The 18,165-nt window shown below is 39.3% G+C and overlaps 1 long non-coding RNA gene across 1 annotated transcript in view; it reads left to right on the top strand.

The window, feature by feature from the left end:
• The first annotated feature begins 1,994 nt into the window (after positions 1–1,994).
• Positions 1,995–18,165, top strand: part of LOC103477789 (uncharacterized) — a 33,811-nt gene continuing 17,640 nt past the window's right edge. The window contains exons 1-2 of the long non-coding RNA XR_535697.2: positions 1,995–2,144; positions 14,869–15,062. This is a non-coding gene — a long non-coding RNA (uncharacterized LOC103477789). The remainder of the gene's footprint in view (positions 2,145–14,868; positions 15,063–18,165) is intronic.

The raw sequence follows: 18,165 nt of genomic DNA, 5'->3' as shown, positions 1-18,165 counted from the left end.
TCTCTGCTCCTCCTTCTCCAGCCATCAGTTTTCTGTCCATCGGGATGCTAAAAAGAAAAAAAAAATGCAAGTCAGCTCATGGATTTACCAACAAACACCTAGTGGTACTTCCTTGAATTTGTCTGTTTTTAATGTAGACAACTGAAAAGGCTCTGTGAGGCAAAATGGGTGATCTAGGGTTATTTTTGTTTGGATATGTGAGGTTGAAATCTCTTTGTTTCCCCAACAGATGTTTATGCACATCCAGTCCTGCATGAACACATTTCAACATGCCTCTGTGTCTAGTCTATTTATGTCCTTGCTTCCTTCTTTTCTTCAACCTGGAAGAAACAAGAGCATAAGCATTACCTGGCTGCAAAACTACCATTCAAATGAATGAACCAAAGACAAACACTAACTTGCACTATAATAATAATAATAATAATAATAATAATAATAATAATAATAATAATAATAATCTTAAACCATTATTGGGATTTAGTTATGACAATTTATTTCTAATGTCACCTTCCTTTGTAGAATAATCCAGAGACACAATTGAGCTGTTTCCCATTGTTGAACATTTAATTTTTTTAAAGCTTTTCAGCCAGTCAGCACCAAACCCCCCCAGAAACAACTTCTCAATTCGTTTCTCCATCCGGGGGAACCTTTCACTGTAAAACATCACCTTTCAAAATAAAACATTTCCAAAACATTATACATGTTCATTACTCCATTTTTATTCTTATACTAATGTTGAATGATGTCTGAAAAAAAATATTTTTGTAGCTATACCTTAGCTAAGAAATAGCTACAAAAAGCTACAAAAAGACTGAAATAGCTAAGAAATGTCAGCTATTTTTTAGCTGGCATATTCTCTTGTCTGTCCTCATTTGCAGAGTGGGTATGAGAAGTAAGTATTGGTGTCATATGTAAATACAAGCAGGTTTGATTTTTTTAGACAATGACCAACAAGTTCAGTTCATTTATGTTGTAGGGATTTTGACATTTGAGGCACTAATTAATTGTATTACAAATACTTCTTAACTTGCGATTTCCCCTTCTGCAAATCGATGTTTGAATCCTGTATTGATTTATGTTACTGCAATAACTTATGAGCCTATTTTAGGCCTTTTTGTACATCTTTGCCAGGGATTCCAATATTTGTGTATGGTTCCTACCTTTGTACAGCAGCACAAGCATTCAGGTAGTATTGTAATTGTAATTACTAATTCACAAGATGGTTAAATGCTGGCTAAAGCAAGATTATTAATTATTAGAGTTCCGTCACTCTCGGACTGACTTAAAAAGTAAAGTATAAATTAAAAAAAGGTATTCAATTATATTTATTTAGAGGAATTTTGGGGGTTTCCATAATTGTTAATCTCATTTCTTTCCATGTGAAATAATTCTCCTGTAATAAAATGCTTGCCTATTTGGACTTATTTGGATTTTGCCATATGTAGCACACCTGGGGCTGTATATATATGAAGAAGTAATTTTCAGTTTGTTTGTTTTTTTCTTCTCAGTATTCTGATCTTACATCAGTAATATTACTCAAATGAACTTTTTTGTTTACTCAGACTCTGATGGGCAGATGTCATTGTACAGAAGCCAGCTGCCTGGTCCCTCCAGGAGGGGACAGTAAAGAGTAGGGAGACCTCAATTGTCTGTTTATTCAACAGGAAGATTTGATAGAGATATTTTAGGTCATGATATCCATAAGAATCAGGAAAACAACTGAGTGTTCACCAGGTTCATAATAATGGTTTTCAGAATCAGAATTTTGCGCTGTAATTGAGAAAAAAATATCCCTGTGCTCCATGATTTAACAGCAATGTTTACTAATTTCAAGCACACAGACTCTAGGAACTCCGCCTGACATATTTCAGAGGTCAGGGCAGAATTCATCTCCCTTAATCATGCAGATGAACATGACCTTGGCCGACCTTGGCACCCGGTCACATCAGCACCCGTATCTGGCAATGCTTTGCATCTCTGATTGTGTTAAATCATGTTTCCCTATCATCAGCAGACGCTGGATGGACAACATCCTTCTCTAAGCACATCCACAGAGGGATAATTGCCAAGACCTTTAAAAGCCTTTCAGAAGGAAACGGGGAAATCAACATAATTCAGATGAAGGGGAATAGCCGAGACATAAGGTAAAGTATGCCAGGCAATAGTGGGTGGAAGCGGGGAGTTGAGGGAGAGGGTTGGGCGGAGGTGGAAACAAGATGCAAGACTTAAAACGGTGGGTCCTTGGCATTATTATGTTGATGCGTTTAACCATGCAGAGTGGGCCAGCTCATTGGAGGGCCCCTAAATGAAGAGGCTGACCTTCAACAAGCCCTCTCTCTGTTCATTAGCCATGTGGTGCTTATCTGCAATAATACTGCTGAAGAGAATATGAGGCCACTGGGCCCTTCCAAAGTCAACGATGCACTACAGGTTGAAAGATGAGGGGCTAGTTTAGCTTGTGATGGTACACTTTAGCAGGTTTTCAACCTCTTTGGTAAACAATGGAACTTTTAACGTAACTTCTCACATTTTTTTAGAAAGTGTCAAATAACATATAAGAAAAGACTTATTTTGGTGTCCTTTGCATTTGATTGTCAACATCTACCAAGATTTTGCAAAAGTAATACCTACTGACTTTTCCACAGTTTTTAACAGTACAACCACAAGCTTCAGTGAGTTTCATTTCAGTTTGATGTAACAGACAAACCATTCATGATTCATTCTTGTAATATGGAGGAAAGATGATACACTGGAATTAAATTCTTTACCAAAACATTTAAACGTGAAAACAAAAAAATGAAAAAGTGTATTCATCTCTTCATTCCTAAAAGGTAGATGAAATCCTGTTCCCTTTCAGAGGTCCCCACATTGGTAAATACACAAGGTTGCAGTTCACCTGTAAACCTCTGATACTGTTTGGAAAGACTCAAAAGTTGATTTTCACAGACGCTCTCAATCTAATCTGACTGACTTTGAGTTAGCTTCTAGATGTTTATTCCTATGGCACTCACATAAAATTTAAGGTAAATAGTTTTTCACCATGTTTAAAAAAAATTTAAAACCTCTCATTTTCCAGTGCTGCCTTTATGTGAATATTCTAAAGTGTAGACTTAATTGTAAATACGTGTATGAAATCAAATTTCCCAACACTGTATAATATGGCTTTAAATTCTCATACATCTCAAAAGATTTCTTCTCAACTAGTGTTAATTAAGCAAGTCAATGTAATTTGTAAAGCAAAATATTCACAGAAAAAAAAAAAAAAAACGTCAGATTTCTCCATAAAATTTTGTACAAACCGCCAAAGTGAAGCACAGATACAGGGGTTGGCAGTGGGTAAATAGATGAATAAAAAACAGGAGGGGAGAGCAGACACAGAACATGGTCGATAGTGTCAAAAGCGGATGACAGATCTAAAAGAATGAATATTGATCTTTAGAGGGCCTTTGCTCAGGCGACCTGTGGGAGGTCAGCCCATGTAATTATACATGGGAGGTCTAATGCAGGATTGGGGGTGAGCTTGGTGCTGGAGGAGAATGCTGGAGTTTGGAAATGAGTTAGACCCCACACTGCACATATAAACTGTATGATCAACTTTTCTACACGTCTTCCGTGTACCTTTGCATGGAACTAAAACATTATGTTCATCAGGTCAATAAAAGGTAGATCCAGGGAAGCAGGTATGCAGTTAGGCTGCTTCTCCAGTAAAGCGACTTTAACTGGTTCTGTACCAGTCCTGCCCCGGTCAGACTCCTCTCCGTTACCAGATCCTGCATGACTCTGCGCTGAGTCGGGCCATGTATTGCGCACAAGTGATTTGACTGACAGCAGGCTGCATTTGTTGATTGGCTCATGATTTATGTCACTGCAAACTCTAAACATTTCTCATAGTATGGCAGTGGAGCGGCTCCCATGCTGTCTGCTTTCAGAGAGCTGCTCAGTGCGGAGAAGTGTAATTATCAGCTCAATGATGAGCAGCACCAGGAGCAACATAACATTAATATGACATTTTATTCTTTGTTTGGAATTTCCTTTTAAATTAAGTTCATGTAGGAATTTTGCTTTACATCTTTTGACAACATTAATAAATCCTAAAGGCTGCACATGTTTAAAAAAAAAAATACAAAAAATTTCTACTGCTTTGATGAAAACCTGCGTCAGATTGATCTTGACCTCAGACTGGGGCGACAGCTCATTTGTCAGAAGTACAACGACCCAAAGCACATGGCCAAGATATCAAAGAAGTGCCTTCAGAATGACTGTGAATTTGCTGGAGTGGTCAGATTTATACATGGACAAGACAGACTGGGAGTTGAATTTAGTCTCTTGCGTCATCTTTTATAAATGTTTCATGTGGAGCGTTAATCCCATACTTGTGACCATTCTTGAAATTAGCTTTATGCCACCGCTAAGGAGTTAAATTTGTCCTCAGAATCACAGGGAAGAGTTGCATTTTCCCAGAGTTCACTGACTGGATTTGAGTTCATTTGTTTTGTGTCAGATGTCACGACAAGTGTCTGTGTAAATTTAAGTGACCTGGGTAAAAGCACTTTAATCAAGAAAGTATGTTTATTACCTAAGAAGCACACACCCTAAAACATTTGTGTCTATGTGACCATAGACAAAATCTAAGGCATATAATAAAATTTACCTCATAGATATACCTAGAGGCGGGCCCATGCACAGTCTTGCACACAGCAGACCCACGTTGTGTGTTGTCTCTTCATCTAACTGTGGATAAAGGTGGGCAGCAGAGACTGAGGGTGGATATAATCCGTGTATCATTGGCTTCATATACTGCAGAAGCACAGCTGATTTAATGTCCCAGAGCCACATTAATGGGCCCCTGACACACACATACCATGCTGCACCATGCTGTGCATCCTACCTTTATACCTGGTCCTCTCTGAGAGTTTACTGCCCACTGGTTGACCCTCACTTCAGACGCACATGCACTCATGTTTATGTTAAAGGAAATAAACTAACATGATCTTGCAGGCACACGCATGCTCAAAGGCACATCGGTGGCTACGTGGTTGTCACAGCTTGGGGACGTCTCACGGTTAGGTGAACTCAGATTGAACTTGCTCAAAACATAAATAACATCAATCTCTCATGTCTGCCTGCCCCCCACAGTCCTCCTTCCAACCCTCGCACTTTTCCCTCTTTTTTCTGTTCACCCAGTCTCTTCCTTCCAGATCCGTTTCAGGCTTTTTGTTGTGAGCTGGGACACACAATGCCCAGACATGTTCATGGAGAATGCACATTCTGCACCTCACAACACCTGAATAAAGACATGTCTTCGGAAACAACCAAGGTCATACCATGAAATACTGTCCCTAGCCTTTTACAACTACAGTGCCAATTTAAAAACTATTCCTACCCCTTGAACTTGTTCACATTTTCCTGTTTCAACCACAAACAAATATAGTACTGCAGTTGCAGATGTCAGTGTTTTGGGGTAGAATCCTATATGATGTCCATTTTTCAGCAGAACAATGACCCAAAGCACATGGCCAAAATCTCAAAGCGGTGGCTTCAAACCCTCTGTGAATGTCCTGAACATAGCCCCAGGATACACTGCATTATAACCCAACCTGCTTTAAGCTCCTCCACAACTTTATCCCCGTCTTGTCTTGTATGTTTCCTGTTCTGCGTAATGTTGTTTGTTTTCTGGTGTTCTTCAACAAACTCCAAAGCCTTCACAGAGCAACTGCATTTACAATAAGAATCAATTTCATGTAGACATATTCTGTTTAAGAAATAGGTCAAATCTGAAGGCAGTCATTTGCACTGGAGTTCATGAAGGTGTAATTGAGTAAAAAGGGCTGAATATATGTAGGCCACAACTTTAATGAATTTTTTACTTTCTTTTTTTTGTGAAAACCATGTTTCAGTTCTCTTTCAGTTCACACTCTGGGACCATATTTTGGTGTAAGTGACCCTCCAAACAGCCACAATCTGTGGCTGTTAAGAAAAAATCTAAAGAAAAAAAAATTGCGCTGGATGTGGCAACAAGTGCTTCAGTGTTTTCCTAGATGTTCTTAGGTGAGGTTTAATATCCTGGTCAGTGTCTTTTCTCGTACACTATTCTTAGAAGTTTCAGAAGCAGAAAATTCAAATGTTTTTTTTGGTTTTTTTTCTGAAAAGTGCCCAGGAAAACTGCAGCATCACAGTCTTCCTTCTCTAATAACCTTCCTTCCCATGTTTATAGGTATTTTTATCAGAAAATTTGCCCTTCCCCACTGTATCGCTGTTGCTCTGTGTGTTCGGTCCCCTCGCCAGCACTTCCTGTTAACACACAGGCCATTTATTGATAGGCCATTCCCATTAGTGCTGTTTACCTGTCAGGGCTCACTGCACTAATGAGAGAGCTTTAGGAGGGAAAAATGTGTAGGGACGGTTAACCGCTAATGGATGTTTACAGCCTCCCTGGATACTACTGTGTTTGCTGCCACCTCTGCCAGTACCACTATCATCAACCCCAAACCTGCTCGCAAGCTAATTGGTACAGTTGCGACGGGCCAGTCGGGGCCCATTTGATTACCATGGGATTAGGGTGAGAGCATGGTAAAGATACAGAGTTGGCGTTAAGGAATGGGGTCAGCATTTGGGGTGATGGACCTAATCGATATCCAGCGATCAGGAGCTTTGGAGGATCTTAGTGCAGACAGTGGAGTGGGAGCTAGATGGGGGTTTAAATGGAAAATGTTTGAGGGTTATAACATCAGTCCTACGTCAAAAGAGCACTATTAATGCTGCTGCTGAAGGGTAATTGTGCCATTAGGGCTGTAAGTGATACTAAATGGTGCAGGTATAGTAAAGGAACCACTGCTTATAGTGAGCTGGCATGTAATCTAATATAAATCTCAGATCAGCCATCTTAATAGCTGGTGTATCCTTGAGAAAATTGCCCATCATTGTTTCAGTAAAAGAGATAAGCTTAAAATATCACAGTCCAGCCAAGTCAACACACTACAAGGATTTTCATCTAGGGAACAAATCGCATTGAATTAATTTTGCCTGTAGCATTTCTTTATTATAAAAGTGTAGAATTATTATAAAAAAGAGTGTTGAGTATTGGGTTTCTGTTTCTGAATTACAATCCAAGGACATTCCTGTAAAAAAAACAAAAAAAACACACATGCTCAATTTGTGCAGATTATACAGACAGTGCCACAGTTGCACTTCCTTTAAAGAAAAAAAGAAAAAACAACAGTTTTTGCTTTTTATTAAGTTATTGGGGAAATCTCATTAGTGCCAGACAAACTCACATTTTTTCCTCTTTGTTGTCCTTTCTGTTCTCCTGAGCTGAACCAGGTTTCTAGCTTTACTTTCCCTGATAGTTCTACTCTTGGCGACAGCTGAACAAAATGCAAATAAGTAAATTACAACTAAATATTTTTTAAACATGTCTGAATAGAAATAACTTAATTTCTGTAAATTGATTGTGAAATATTAATCTTTTAAGCTTTTCTGCACACAGGCAACAGTTGCTTATGATGCTTTGCAACGAAGATAGCTATGCGTGTTCCCACATAATTATGAAAAATCTCGGTAAGAGTGAAAATTTGTAGATATTATTCCATTTTCCAGTGTCTTTATGTTGTAGACATCAATCTAACTATTGGTTTATTTATTAATCCATCAATGTTTGATTGATCCATCCATACATCAGTTTCATATTTGACACCTTAATTCAATAGGAATGCCTTCAATGAATGTAATACAAAGTGTTTTATTTATGCTTTAAAAAATAGGACAGAAAATCATGAAACATTTGAGTCAAAGGAAAGTTTGGCATGAAACTTGTTACGGAGACAATTGTGCTGAAGATATGGCATTTCATACATCACAATATTAGAGCTGCACAATATACTGTACCTTAAAGGTTTTTTCAGTGTGATAATATTCTAAGAATTTGTCTTGATCTCATCATTAGTTAACTTTGTTAAAGTTTTTTTGTGATACGAACACTTTAACAAAAGTGCAATAAGAGCTGATGATGGCAATATTTACATGAACTGCAACATCAATCAATCAAATTGTATTTGTATAGCACATTTCAGCAGCAAGGCCTTTCAAAGTGCTTTACATAATTAAAATAAAAAATAAAAACAGAAACATTATAAAAAGTAAAGATCAAACATATTTTAGGTACTTGTTCATTAATAGGGTATATTTTCTCACTGCAAATAAAAATTTATTTAAATCCTGAAAGTCAAAGTCTGCTAAATTAACAGATTTACGTATCTAGGTCCAGCTTTGTGCCATATAACTGCTAGCTCACTGATGGAGTTTTTTGACTTAAACTCTTAATCCACATTTTCTACTAAATGGATTAATTTTGCTTGTTCATTGTTCAAAACTTCAAACAGACACACAGTATCAAAGGGCCTAACCTTCACTATGTAATTCACTTAGATATTCTCTTTTTCAATTGCTTATCAGCTCTTTTTCTTCACTAATTAAAACTGCACATGAAACAAGATTGTAGACAAATACACACAAACAGGCTTGCACACACATAAACACACACACACACGCACGCGCRCACACACACACACACACACACACAGAAAGAAAACGAGATAGAAATAGTTGGAGATACAATTACCAGGCAACCCTCCAGTGTCTCATTGGGTGTCTATTAAGAGGGGGGCCTGGCTCATTGTAATGATGGCAGAGTTTAATTACTTCCACCCGGCGCCTGTTGTAAAACATGCTGATAAATGAGCCAACAGGACGGCACATCATTATTTTTCTATAGTGCCAGACTGTTTGTACATGATGAGAAGGGGGAGCAAGCTTCCCATACCTGCATTAGGCTCAGAGCATATTTGCAACAAACTGCAAGAAAAGATATGTGGTAATACACTAATGTTTATTTGGGGGTTTTGTTTGTGGGTTTCTTTCTATTTGTCAGTGCGTACATCCGATGGAGTCATACATGGCAAGTCTAAACAATAATAAGCAGTTCCACCAACCTGTGATAGCAGAATGACATCCGGCCACCCATGAGATGGATATGCCGCACATACACAAGAGAGTTTATGTTATTCACAGAGCACATGACTGCTGTTGAGCAATGTAGTTACACCACAGCCACTAAGATGCAGGTTTTGCACTGCTAACAAACAAACATACATATTCATAGTCATTAATTCTACCAGTTTTTAGAAGGGGGGCATGCGTGGACCTTTCTGATTAATTATGTTCCTCCCCTACCATTATTAAATCGCTGAGGCAAATATCCCCCATACAATAAATCCCCTTGGCCCATGATTAATCAAAAGGCGCACAAACCTGAGACTGGTGCCGGGCAGGTAGAGTTACAGTACTAAATCATCTTTATTGCACGACGAGCAGCTTTTTGCCTGTGTATGGGATCCAGCGCCACTGTAGAGTGTATGCCTGGTCGCTGGTCAGCCACCTCTGGGTCAACCAGAAAGGTATATGGACCTTTGGGCTCATTGATTTGCCAGCTTGACCAAGGGAACAAAGGTGAACAGGTTGGTGGCAAGATAGACTCAGTGGAGGTCCTGTGATTAGAAGAACTTTGAAGCCCCATCAACAAGTCAAGCATTTAAGCCCAAAATCTGCTTGTAGAAATAAGAAGGATGTAAAATGAAGATATCATCCCTTCCAATGTAACCTTAGCCTGTCATTAGGTGTAGTTATTCTAGGTCAAACATTGATAATAATAGGGTTAAATAATTAGGTTGGCAACATACCTTTTTAACAAAGGCACATGGAGACTGTGTGGGGGTGCAGCCACATGAGGCACAGCTTAAAATCCACAACACCTTGCTCTGTAGAAACCTCAATTAACCTATATGATTAGCTGTGGTCATATAATACCCTTTACTAACATGTAATTTCGCAGCCAGGCTGATAATAGCCCCAAAACTTTATTCAGTTCTGTTGTGTTACATATAATGTCTGTACCCCAGTAAAAATATTTAATCTTATTGACAAAGTTACCATGTTTTCTGTTAAAGAGTATTAATACTGTATATCCATTAAACATAGAGATTTTAATGTTAATTTAGTGTATGTCTTGAAAGCCCGTAAAGTTGAACATTTTTAAATGTTTTGCATTTTATTTAATTAATTTTAGCCTAAAACAAACATATTCACATTTCAGCTAATGAAAACTCAATATTTAGTTTTTGGAAATTTTGATTACATTTGACCAATAGGTATTATTCTTTTTTTGGTAATACTGATATAATATTGGATGACCATGGTATGGCCAACACAATCATGGGAAAGACTACAGACAGTGCTTGACAAGAAGGATAATCCCCAATATATCATTTCTAAAGATAGTAGGTGTTGTATCCAAGCATATTTATGAAAAGTTAAATGGAAGGAAAATGTCTGATTGAAAATGTTTAACAAATAAAAGGGATAATGTCAGCTTTGAGGGGACTGTGAAACAAATCCTATTCAAGATTATAGGATTTAGGTGCTGGGGTGGTTGGATGGAAAAACACCATGTATCATTTTACCTTGGAATTTCAGAGTGCTTCATGCTTGCCTCAGTATTGTAGAAATGCCGATTTCATTTTTAAGTAGGGCTTGATACATGCCCACACTCCTAAATGTACCAGTCCCTTGTTTAATGACTACACTGTGCTTTATAACTTACTTGATTTAAACTCCACAGAGAATCAATGGAGGCTTATCAAGAAGAAAATGAAAGACTCCAAACGCAACAATGTAAACACAGGGATGATTTCTGTTAAAACAACCCAAGTTTCCTTAGCACCACAGCAGGGCCACAGTCTGATTGTCTCCATGCATTATTACATTCATGTACTTATCAATGCATAAACAGGTACAACCAAATATGGAGCTCAAGTACTGTAGCCTTAATCATTGCGTTCACCTCAATGTTTGGTTTTCATTAGCAGCAAGCCATTTTCATCACAATAAACACAAATAAATGCTTGAAATTTACCAGATTAACTATATGAGCTTCACAACTTTATTCTTTAAGTACTCTAATGTACCTATGTTTCATTAGCTGAAGTCAACATATTCAATTTAAGACCACAACTTTCACAACATGGTCCATTGCTGCCCTAGCAGAACCACAGGTTTGTGGTGTGTGTGTGGAGATGAAGTTTAAAGGGCACAGCCCTCTTAGCATCCACAACTAAATGTCACAGTTGTCCGTTAATGTGTCATCCAAATCAAACATGCACAGTGGTCGAGGGGTGCTAAGTGACAGGTGACCTTGGTGGCGTGATGGAAGACGTAGCTGCTGGTTGGTTGTTTTTGGAGCTCTCTGATCTGAAAGTAAGAAGCCCTGTCCAGTTTTGACTCAAGATGTACGCCTAACCAATTAGACATGAAATGGCACTGACACTCACACCCCACTTATCAAAACAGTTTGCAAGTGTGTTCATGAATTCAAATGAAATCCTTAGCTACAGATCTCAAGGCAGGGACGAGTCAAAATCTTTTGGTGAATTTTGCGTTGAAGTTGATGTGTATAATCACTGTTCCGAAGGTCAAAGAAAGGTACTACCCTCTGAAAACACGATAAACTATCTCAACATGACTTTCAAATGTACTTTTTTGTGTTTTCATGATCTTAAGCTATTCAGCCTTTTATACCACGTCCTTTCTCGCCCCCAGTTTCCCTTTTGTGTTTGTCTGTACCCCCTCGATGCCTCACAGAGGGCCCAGGTACCTTTGTGCACTGTCTGCAAGGTATCTGACCTTCCATACACACACCTGCCCCTCTCCTACATCTATTACTGGGCCCCACCGTGTTCCATAATGTTCTGAGTACTCAAGCATATAAATAAAGGTGAAGCAAAATGACTGCCCGTGTCTTGACAGAAGTGCTGAACCACAAAGAACACCTTGAAGGGCATGTTAACTGTCAATAGAGTTCTGTGTAAGCCCCTTCAATTAACATAAAACTAAACAGCTCCCCAGTTAGCCGCTATATAACCCTGCCGCTTTCTCTCCCTCACCCATTCGCTGTTTTACCCCCACGGCGTCGGATGCCGTCATGCATTCTTGCAGGTGAAAAGGCAGTAAACAACTTCTCACCATGTACTTGCGCTGAGACGGTTAAAAACCATGCATACGCATAATGGCATTTCACACACGCACACACACTATAGCGAGGCTTTCTCACCGTCCTTGCAAATTACAAACCACAAGAAGCTACACATACACAAAAATGCTCACATAAACACAAATTCGAAGAATCCCATTTACTTTGATGTTACGTGACTGAACATCTCTAGCTCTACGTAGCTCACTCGTCTCTCCTAGGCTCATGGTAATACTGCATGAGATTTGCGATGCAGTGGGGAGATGAATATGGAAGGCCTGAGCTCAGATCTCCTGGTCATGCACCCCATTAGGTCCTGCTGTTGATGCTGTTGCTATCAAAGCTGAAGTAAACTGCCCTGCAGACGGCTGTATGCCGAAGCACAGAGACAGAGGCAGCCTTGTGATCACACCATACTGCTCGTAGAGACCTATCCGTCTTGTAATTAGGATGTGTGAGTAGGCCACAGGGAGGTCATTTAAGGCAAACAACAAATAAGGTACACCTTTGCTGTGTACACAAAGAGAAGGATTTCAAACCATTCGTGCATTCTTTTCAGGATTTCATCTGTAGTGAAGTATTTCATCATGCAGATTTCTATACTCAAAGCCAATCTAACAAGGATAATTTGCTTTAAAACATCTAGAAGGATAAAAATGTCCAGACAGAATGGGCTCAGAGATTCAATCCTCAATGTGCTGAATAGTCCCTAATGTGTTTGGGTTTTGAGATAACACACAGTAAATACCAGCATTCTTCAGTGCCCCACAATAAAAATAAATAAAGAAAGAAAAACCCAATGGCAGCTTTCACATTTGCTTGCCATCACATTTGGTTCCTGGGAAGACGTTATTTGTGAAGTACACAACACTGCCGCTCTGTTGTAATTGTCTGGGCTTTGCAAAAGGCCACTCATCTTTCATTCATCTGCCAACACACATACACATTTGCAAGAACTGAAACTAACATGCTTAGTTGTTGTCTTCCTGCTTTGCCATTCTTCAGTGAGACTTAGTTCTGGTGTGGATTTGCTCCCTTTGCGCCTGCAGCAAAAAGCCTGCGTCTTGCGGAGAGGGATGGCATCTGATGGCAGCAGTTCAAAGCTTGGTTCCTTTTCAGTGGGCGCTCCTGTTAAGCAAAGTAAATTGCTGGTGGAGGTTACCATCCACCTTCCATCCCTTCTTTTTTTTTCTTTTTTGTTCTATTGCTTTCTTTACCCCTACTATGTGTTTGTGTCTTGTCGCTGCACTTACTGCTTTGCTGAAAAAAAAAATAATAATAATGGTATAAATTAAGAAGTGGTGTTGGATACAAAAGAAAAAAAACAGAACTTTATATAGGAAACCTAACATTTTATTCAATTGAGACCAAAAACTAGACAGGAATATGAGAGTAGAAAGGAAAATGTGTAAACAACCGCCAAGCGAGACCAAGAGATGTTGGCGACAAAAGATTGCTCATCCTATTGCCAGTCGGCCTTATCCCTTTAGCGTAGCATGCTGGTTTTAGGTTTGTGGCGTGAAATTCTGCTAAGCATGGTCGAGAACTACAGAACATGGAACACGGATGAGCCAGGATTAGAAAGGCCCAGACACCCTTCCTTCATCTGCACCTTGTAGGGTGTCTGTGATCTGGATGGCACTCAGAAGGGAGCACACGCCTGTCACTGTCCACAAAGCAGTTACTCGAGGTCTGTGCAGTGACATCAACACAAATCCCTGAACACCTACAATGCCACTAAGTCCCCCTCTCTTCAGGCTTCTTTTTCTATCTTTAGTATTTATCTTGCCTTCTGGTCCGTACTGTGATCTCATTATATCTCCAGCCAAACTAAGCCACATTTACAACATCTAACAGAGTTCTACATTTACTTGGAAAAAAAATAAGCATCAGAACTTTAACCAGAGCTTTTTATTACCCTTACTCTTATACTTCTCAGTGAAATCTGCACTAAACAACCGTATCAGAAATTTCTTGAATTTGTGATATGTGTTTCTTGGCCTGTTGTGAAGGCCAAGAAACACAACAGGTGAGTGATAGGTGCAAAGTTGTAGGGAAGCATAGAGCAGAGTTAGGTGATAACACTACATTTCACTACAACAAATACAATTCAGTTTATCAACCCAATATTGAAGGAGCATAAGACATCTGAAATTGAATGGTGTCTAGAAGACTTAAATCTGTATTTACAAAAAGTCAGTTCTACAAAATATGGATTCAGGGATCCAGAACACAAACTCAAAACATACTGTTAATATTATTATTTTTAAACATATTTTAAAAATAATTACATTTTCCTTCCACTTCACAAAAAATAACATCCCTAAAATATTTAGATACATTGAGACAACATGTGAATGAGTTTAATTTGTATTTTGCAATCCCAGGACTTAAGATTGGTTTTGTCTGAGTTCTTATGTGTCCGAGTTATCCTTTTTGTTCATTTATACTGTCAGTTCTTTTTGTTACTTTCACTGTCCTATTTCATATTGGCTTCCTTTGTCTATGTCCTTTAACTTTACCAAATATGTCAGATATGAATACTTTCAAATAGCACTACACACTGAGCTGGATATGTTGTTTGGATCGCAATCTTTCAATGACTGTACCAGTCCTGGGTTTATATAAAGTAATGCAACCCCACAAATGGATGTGTCTTTTTTTTTCTTTTTTTCTTCTACGCCCGTACTTTGTGTTTCTGTCTGTGTGCAGTGATGATTGTGCATGTCAAGGGCCCGTGCCGTCCTCATTGAGTTTTCGTCGTCTCCTCTTTTTGTCCTGTCCTTAAGGCTGGCCATGCTTGCACGAGCTTTTCATCTCCAGTCAATACCTATTGAGCTGTTCATGAAAGGGAAATGACAGCTAGTTCATAACTTCCAAGGCTGATCAATAAATACCTGCAGTAGCTCAACTCCTTCCTGAAACACTCGTCTCTGCAAGAACTCCTCTCCCTACAACCACCATCTCAAAGAATAGCATTCAGGTTTGAAAAGAACACTATACTATAACTTAAATTTATGAAGTTCCCATGTGAAGGTGTCTATGATGTTTCAAGGACGTATGAATGACACAAAGACAGTTTCAATACAAAATAATCTGTAATTTACCTTTTCTGAGGCACAGGGAGCCTTAAGAAGAACTATTCACTTTAATTAAAACTGTAAAGTTAATTCATGCTTGTACTTATGAAGGATAAGTCTTTGCATTGTTTTTAAAAGATTCATGGAGATATTCAAATATTTAGAATGAATAGTGGCTTTATTGAGTTTTACTTTTCTTTGGTACAAGAAAAGAGCTGACATTTGCATTGGGTTAACTCAGATTTAGTTGGTAAAGTTCTTTGACTCGGAAGTCTTGGAAAAATAACACCCCTTTCAGATTGCTACTGTGTTTTATCTGATATTTGCTTACATGTCCATTTTTTTCCCAATTACTTCAAGGGTGCATTGACAACTCATCCAGAAGTTGACAAAATAACCCAGAAACACATTTACAGTACTGCAGGAATCACTTGCCTCAGTTTACATGAGACAACAATACAAAAGAGACTGGGAACAAATGGCTTCCATAAGAGTTCCAAGGTCAAATCCACTGGTGACAATAAAACAACACAAAGGCATGTCTCAGATTTGCTTAAACATTTTTTTTCTAACTCAAACTTAAAGCATATAAGTGTGACAAAAAAAAAAAAAACAATGGTAATTTGAAGTTTTATTTTTTTACATTTTGAAGCGTTAAATCAGCAGCAGAATTATTGATTTTGAACAAGTCGCTGTAAACTAGATAAAACTGATCATTTGTGTTCTTACATTATTTATATTAGTTTGTAACAGATTGATTTTTTTCTCTACTGTTTGAGCTTGAATAGTCTAAGGTTACTGTCAATAGTTTTGAACCATATAAGGGCATTATTGCCTCGACAAAGCCAGCAGTCCTCAAAAACACACACTTTTCTCCCCTGAGTCCACAAATGTTTGACGACACGAAAGAGTGAGGAGTCTTTGAGGGGTAAACTTCGAAAGCTCATGGCCAGAAGCTAAACAGAGGAAGAAAAACCTACGTATGTGTGTGGGGCAATATATGATAAATATCTTTGCTTACTTTTTTTTAAAGATGAGAGGAGGAGGAGGAGGGAAAAAAAATCCTCCCTTGCGGAGCTTTAAATGCTGAACTTTGTCTAGGTCCAGTTGCCACCAGCCGGCAGGCAGCTGTGGCTCCGGCACTTCACTCTATCTCTGACTCTCTCTCCCTTTCTCTGATGCTTTCTCCCTCGACCTCCCGTTCAAAGCAAAGTTGGCTCCTTATTTATGTGCAAATTTGCTCATAGGCCCTACGAGGGTGGCGCGCATGCTGAATCTCTCCTTTCTGGGCTTTAGCAGATTATCCCGCTGCTCCCTTTGGTCCCTGTCGCCCTGAGCCCAGCTGCCCCGACCTTTTGTCATTGAGACTTTCTCTTCTCGCCTTGGTGTCTTTCTTTACCTCTCCCCCCTCCTCCATTCCCCTCTTTTACCATCCCTATGTACACTTCCCCCACATGCCGCAAGGCCTGAACTCCCCATTCCTCCTCCAGACGCCACAGCCGTCACCCCACCAACTCCTCCTTGTCTTCCTCCTTCCCCCTCCTTCCCTCTCTCCTGTGTCTCCTGCCTCCCTCCTTCTCTCCCTCTCAAAGGACCATTATATCGCTCTCTTCATGGACAAAGGACCCTGGAGAGACAGAAGGAGAGGGGGAAGAGAGTGAACATGGCTGGTGCTTTGCTGCTCTCTCATTCCTAATCGATGAAAGTGGCCCACGTGGAACTCTGAAGGCTAATCGATTGTTTTTTTTTTTTCCTCCTTTTTTTCCCCCTCCCGATCTTATTTCTTGACCGTCCGTTTTGTTGCTGACTCTGACAAAACAGGATTGAAGAGCACAAAAAGGGAGGGACTGGGTTAAGGGAACAGGGAGGACACCATCTTTCTGGGAACCTCCACAGTTTTTGTGTGTTGAAATGTGTGTACAGACCGAGTTTGTGCATGTTAGTGAAGCTCAACACACAGAATAGAAAATGAAATCAACAACATAACCTCTGCTGACCCTGTCTGCATCCCTGCACCAGCCTCCCTTCCCATCCCACCCAGCCCTCATGCTTGCCCCCTTTCTCCGCCGGTGCCTCCCTGCTGGGATAGGTTGCTGAGCAAACAGAAGGCAAAGAGTTGACTCCTTCTCTCTTTCAGCTCACAGTATGAGTGCATGGATGGATTTGGGAAGAATCAGCCTGTTAAGCCACTTCTTGGTATTCCTCCCCATCCTTCTTTTCTCACCTTTCCCCTCCCTCTGTCTTTTGCTGTTCTCATGCTGTCTATGCCTAGCCCCTGTCTATTCGTCCTCAAAGCACAAGCTGCGCTGTCAGTTTTTATTAAAATAAATGTGATCTGCAACAACTATGAGAACTACAAAAAATGTGGGATAAGATAAAACTGGGGGCCTGTCTGCACTAATGGTCATGTAGCAAAAGAAAAGTAATTTTGTGCTGAACTTGCATCTTTTGTCCACACTAAGTTTTTGGTGCAAAAGGTTTTTATGGTCAGTTTAATTTTGAGAGATAAGTCACAATTTGTGTAAAGGCTAACTTTACACATTGCATCTCCTGCTTTTCTGCTTTGTTGCCATAAAAATTAAAATGTAGGCTAAAATATATTATAGTGGAGAGAAGAGGATAAGCAGTGTAAAACAGAACATTAATTGTTTTTGGAAAATCCTCAGCAATGCTCTGTCTGTCTTAGCCAATACCTTCCTTCAGAGGTATTGCCAATTCCTCTGAAGGAAACAAACTGTTGGCTGTCATAAAAATTGGTAGAAGTTGCCTTACTGTCTAGTTTTTACAACTGGACACATCCATATAATTGGAAAGGACACTAGAAAAAACCACATAGCATAAATGATATTCAAATCTTTTGTTGATGGGCTTGGAAATGGACATAAATATGGTTTAAGAGTTTTTAGATTTTTTAACGTCTCCGTCGCTAGAGGACCCAAATTTGGGTCCTCGGCGCTTGCCGCAACAAGATCAATTAAAAACACATGCTATACATTTATCAATATA

The sequence above is a fragment of the Poecilia reticulata genome, linkage group LG16 (assembly GCF_000633615.1).
Source record: "Poecilia reticulata strain Guanapo linkage group LG16, Guppy_female_1.0+MT, whole genome shotgun sequence".
Classification (NCBI taxonomy): domain Eukaryota; kingdom Metazoa; phylum Chordata; class Actinopteri; order Cyprinodontiformes; family Poeciliidae; genus Poecilia; species Poecilia reticulata.
The sequence above is the reverse complement of the archived record's forward strand: the minus strand, read 5'-3'. Positions and strand labels throughout refer to the sequence as shown.